The sequence below is a fragment of the Arachis ipaensis genome, chromosome B10 (genome assembly GCF_000816755.2).
Source record: "Arachis ipaensis cultivar K30076 chromosome B10, Araip1.1, whole genome shotgun sequence".
Classification (NCBI taxonomy): domain Eukaryota; kingdom Viridiplantae; phylum Streptophyta; class Magnoliopsida; order Fabales; family Fabaceae; genus Arachis; species Arachis ipaensis.
Window position 1 is genome coordinate 48,956,595 of NC_029794.2, and position 5,677 is coordinate 48,962,271.

Sequence of the window (5,677 nt, forward strand, 5' to 3'; positions counted from 1 at the left end):
CGTCCTTGCCCGAAACACGCAAGCGGGATCAACCACCATCCTTACCTCCACCGTAAGCGGGATTAAACCACCGTCCTTACGCGGGCGCTGCACCCTCGACAAGCAGGATTAAACCACCGTCCTTGCCAGGCGCAAGCGACTTATCAACAATCTCATCTCAACATAAGCGGGACGAACCTGGCCCTTATGCTTACCAAATAATAACTCATCAATCTTGATGATATCCACAATCAATCAGGCTCAATAACTTATTTCAAATTCATTCTTGGCCCATTTTCTTTTAAATAACAAATGTATTCAATTCACATCTTGCCAAGAATCACTTTTCAAAACGAAGCCACATTCCACATCTTTCCAACACTTCCAAAAAATCAAAAAACTGTGCCAAATTCAAAATCTCTTTTGAAAGACTTAGAATTATTCATTTCTAAATCAAGATTTGGTCATAAAATTCCTCAGCGGAGTCTCAAGACTTCAGGGGAGAATAACCTAACTCATTTCTTAAATTCATTGAAAACCTCCGAAACCTTAACCTCTTGATTTGAATAAATAAAATTGAATTTAAACCAAAACCAAGTCATGTATCCAAATATTCCAAACCAATTTCAAAACCAACTTATTTAAATCAAAACCAAATCATTTAAAATGAAAACCAGTTTCAGTTTCATTCTTAAATCTATTTCCAAAGGCTCAGAAATTGTTTCAGTTTTACTAAATTAAAGTTTCAGAAAATACTTCAAACTTTTCCTAAAATGTCATAAAGTGAAATTAGTTAATCGAACTCCATTAAACATCCTTCAAATTACTTACTTAATCAAATTCCAAAACTTAAATATTTTCATCTTTAAATTGACTTTAAAACATGATTCTTTTTCTAAAATAGTTTACATTCAAAATATAATAATTTCCTTAATAAAAGGGTTCAAACATAATCCATTTATCAGTAATATAGTTCAAAGCATAATCCATTCCTTTTTAAAATACGATTTCAAATAAAATCTCGGATTTTATAGAAATTTTGTCAGCATCTCCCCTAAAACTTGGATTTTGCCACCCTTTCCGGGTTCCAACCAAACCAATCCTCAACTCTTTCCAACAGGTTCAAGACCAAATCAGTTTTCAATAAAACAAAAACTCAACTTTCAGATTATCAAAAACCATTTCAAATCAACCAATCCAGAAATCTCCAATTTATCAAAATCAGACATTGTTTCAAACAAACAGGCAACCATATTTATTCAAGACAAAATCAGACAATTCATAAGACTCACATAATCACCAGAAATACATCTCGCACAGCATATCTATTTATAACAATTCCCATTTAAAATAAATTAGTATGTATAAAAAATCCCTACCTCGACTCATCAAAATCATAATCTAAACGCATCAACCGAACTCTTTCCTCTTAGCCTGGAACCAACGACAACCACAAACTCAGCCCTTCATCACTTTCGCAGCACTCACAGCAACTTAAAAGCGATATTCAACATTCAGAACTCGAACCTATGTTACCAAACCTCATAGTTTATAATCAAACATAACAGAATACTAACGTAGGGGTTTCCGAAAGATAATTACTTACCGAACTAAGAAAATGAAACAGCGGCAGTAGCTGAACCGGTTTGGCGGCAGCCCCGGTAACCACCCCGAGCAGCAACAGCGATCAGAAATCCGGTGACGACGACCGTAACAAACAGGCAGTGATGACAAAGCTCCCAGAAACTTATAAGAAACAAAGACCAACTTAACCCTTACCGGCAGTGGCGTTCCCGGCGGCAAAAGCTCGGCCAGAAACTCCGTCAGCGGTGGATCTGGCAGCGACGGCTTTTCAACGGCAGATCTGATGGCAACGCGAGCTCCCTCTCTTCTTCGTGAACGGTGACAATGTATGACAGCAGGGAGGATGGATGGCGGTGGCACAAGCAGTAGGACGCGGCGACGACCTTCTTCCTGCGGTGGCTCCCTCACAAGTCCTCTCTCTCTTTGCTCGATCTCTCTCTCTCGTTGGCGTTGGGTGGTAACAGGAACCCACGAAGGTAACGGCGGACATGACGCAACGGTGGATCGTGAGGCTGGCACGAGCTCCTTCCTCCTCTGCTGGCATTCTCCTTTCAGACCTCCTCTCTCCTCTGCAAGCAGCGGCGGTGACGACGCGGCTGCGGTGGCTCTCCCCTATTCACATCTCTGCTTCTCGACGACGGCCATGGCGAGGCGACGGCGCAGCCCACCAGCTCCGGCGCCCCTCCCCAGCGCTCCCTCACCCTCAGATCTCCCTCTCTTCTTCTCCCTCTCCGGTCATCTTCCCCACGGCGCTCTCCCAAATTCGCTTTCTTCTTTCTTTCTTTCTTTCTGAAGCAAATGTAAGTTAGGGTTTGGGGAAAGGGTTGCTGCGCTGAGAGAAGAGTGAAGGTGGGTTAGGGTAGTAAATTAGGGTTTGTGGTAAAAATTAGGTGTAGAGATAGTTTGGTAATTTTAATAAAATTGGAGCATAAAGTTTTAATATTTGTAAAACTAATTTAATCTCTAAAATTACTTTAAAATATTATTTGTGGTATAAAATACTAATTGATTCTCAATCAATTTCTCTAATTGAAATACATAGTAACTGGCTGAAATTGAGGGACCTGAGCAAAAGTCTGATTCAGAGGCTGAAAAAGGACTGCAGATGCTGTTGGATTCTGACCTCTCTGCACTCGAAGTGGATTTTCTGGAGCTACAGAAGCCCAATTGGCGCGCTCTCAATCGCATTGGAAAGTAGACATCCTGGGCTTTCCAGCAATATATAATAGTTTATACTTTGCCCGAGATTTGATGGCCCAAACAGGCGTTCCAAGTCAGCTCAAGAATTCTGGCGTTTAACGCCGGAACTGGCACAAAAGCTGGAGTTAAACGCCCAAACTGGCACAAAAGCTGGCGTTTAACTCCAAGAAAAGTCTCTACACGTGGAAGCTTCAATGCTCAACCCAAGCACACACCAAGTGGGCCCGGAAGAAGATTTCTGCATTAATTACTGATTTCTGTAAACCCTAGGCTACTAGTTCTCTATAAATAGGACCTTTTACTATTGTATTTTCATCTTTAGATTATCTTTTGATCCTTTGATCACGTTTTGGAGGCTGGTCATTCGGCCATGCCTAGACCTTTTGTTCTTATGTATTCTCAACGGTGGAGTTTCTACACACCATAGATTAAGGTGTGGAGCTCTGCTGTTCTTCATAAATTAATACAAAGTACTATTATTTTTCTATTCAACTCAAGTCTATTTCTTCTCCAAGATATTCATTCGCACCCAAGAACATGATGAATGTGATGATTATGTGACACTCATCAGCATTCTCACCTATGAACGCGTGACTGACTACCACTTCCGTTCTACATGCAAACAAGCTTGAATGTGTATCTCTTGAGTTTCTAATCTAAGATTGGAACCTTCGTGGTATAGGCAAGAATTATTGGTGGCCATTCCTGAGATTCGGAACGTCTAAACCTTGTCTGTGGTATTCTGAGTAGGATCTGGGAAGGGATGACTGTGACGAGCTTCAAACTCGCGATTGTTGGGCGTGTGACAGACGCAAAAGGATCAATGGATCCTATTCCAACATGATCGAGAACCGACAGATGATTAGCCGTGTGGTGACAGCGCATTTGGAATGTTTTCACTGAGAGGACGAGAAGTAGTCATTGAAAATGGTGATGCCCAACATAAAGCTTGCCATGGAAAGGAGTATGAATGGTTGGAAGAAGATAATAGGAAAGCAGAGGTTCAGGAGGAACAAAGCATCTTCATACGCTTATCTGAAATTCCAACCAAAGAATTACATAAGTATCTCTATCTTTATTTTATGTTTTATTTATCTTTTAATTATCAATTCTCCATCACCATCTGAATTCGCCTGACTGAGATTTACAAGGTGACCATAGCTTGCTTCAAGCCGACCATCTCCGTGGGATCGACCCTTACTCACGTAAGGTTTATTACTTGGACGACCCAGTGCACTTGCTGGTTAGTTGTGCGGAATTGTGACAAAGTGTGATTCATGTTTAAGAGCTCCAAGTCCTTTGGCGCCATTGTTGATGATCACAATTTTGTGCACCAGTAGGCAGCTTTTTTAACGCCTTTTCCTTGCCCTTTTTGGTGGCCATCCTGAAAAAGGAAGGAAAAGAGAAAACATTAAACTCAAAGAAATAACACTTGGAGAACAACATGCAAGTGAGGAATAATGCCACAAAGAGATAAAGCATCTTGGAGACATGACAGCTGCAACATGTAAACAAGACAACAATATAATCATGGGGCATATCACTAGCATGAGATGCAAGAGTGAGAGAAGCATGCAAGTGTAAGGCATGAGAAGGATAAGCTCAACCATCAATAACACATAAAGTACACATGCAAGAAAGATAATAAGCACAAGAAAACTATGTACCTAGTCTAACTCCAAGACAATGAAGCATGCAATGGAATAAGGTGGAGTTAGAGAAAGTGGAATCACAAATCTTGCACTATGGTACAAAGAAGCAAGTTATGGGTAATGAGCATATACATGGTAAAGGTGAAGCATAATAAGCTCAATGCACAAAAAGAGAAGCAAATGTATGAGAAAGCAGTACTAAGTTGAGAGCATAATGTCAAATTTGAACCAAGAAATTATTGGTGCTTTTTAACAAACACTTAGTGTGCATCTTCCAACTAACAAGCAAGTAAGAAAATTTCAAAAATGTAACACCCCAAAATGAAATACCAAACATCAAAATAACACCACATAATTACAAAAGAGTCAAGAGATATCAAAATAACCCATCAATGCAAGGGATAACTCAAAGTTCAACACCCATAGAAAATATAAAAAGAAAGAAAGCAAATAAACAAGAACAAATTAATGAAAATACAACTAAGAAGAAATGGAAGAGAGTAAATAAATGCAACTAATAAGGGAAAATCTAAACAAAGACAAAAGAGAAGGAGTAGGAGTAAAACATTGAGAAGAGGAAGAAGGTAAGGTAAAGTGCAAGTGAAAATAGGAGAAGAGAAAGGAGAGAAAAGGGGAAGAGAAAATGTGGGGCCGCCAGAGGTGGTGGTCGCCGGTGGTATTGGGCGGAGACAAGATGGTAGGAAGGGGAGAAGAAGGAAGGAAGATGGAATAGAAGAAGGGAACAAAAGAAAGAAAGAAAACAGGGCGCGCTGCATATCAGCTGCGTCTGGGACGCGACGCATGCGCCTCATCCACGCCTACGCGTGGATGGTTAGAAAAGAGTAGTGACGCGTAAGCGTCGCCCACGCATACGCGCGGGTAGCAGAAATGGGAGAGGGCGCATACGCATCAGGCGATGCGCACGCATGGACAGAGTTGTGCCTTACGCACAAAGGCAGCGCAAAATTCGCACAAGTGACGGTTTTTGTATCATGAGTTGGCAGCAGAGCAATTGACGCGTATGCTTCGGCGACGTACACACATGGATGGTGAGGATGGCGATCGACGCGTAAGCGTTGCCCACGCTTACGGATGGGTAGCAGTTGTGCTCACGGGTAGCAGAGGGCGCATACGCATCAGGCGATGCGCACGCATGGACAGAGTTGTGCCTTACGCACAAAGGCAGCGCAAAATTCGCACAAGTGACGGTTTTTGTATCATGAGTTGGCAGCAGAGCAATTGACGCGTATGCTGCGTATGCT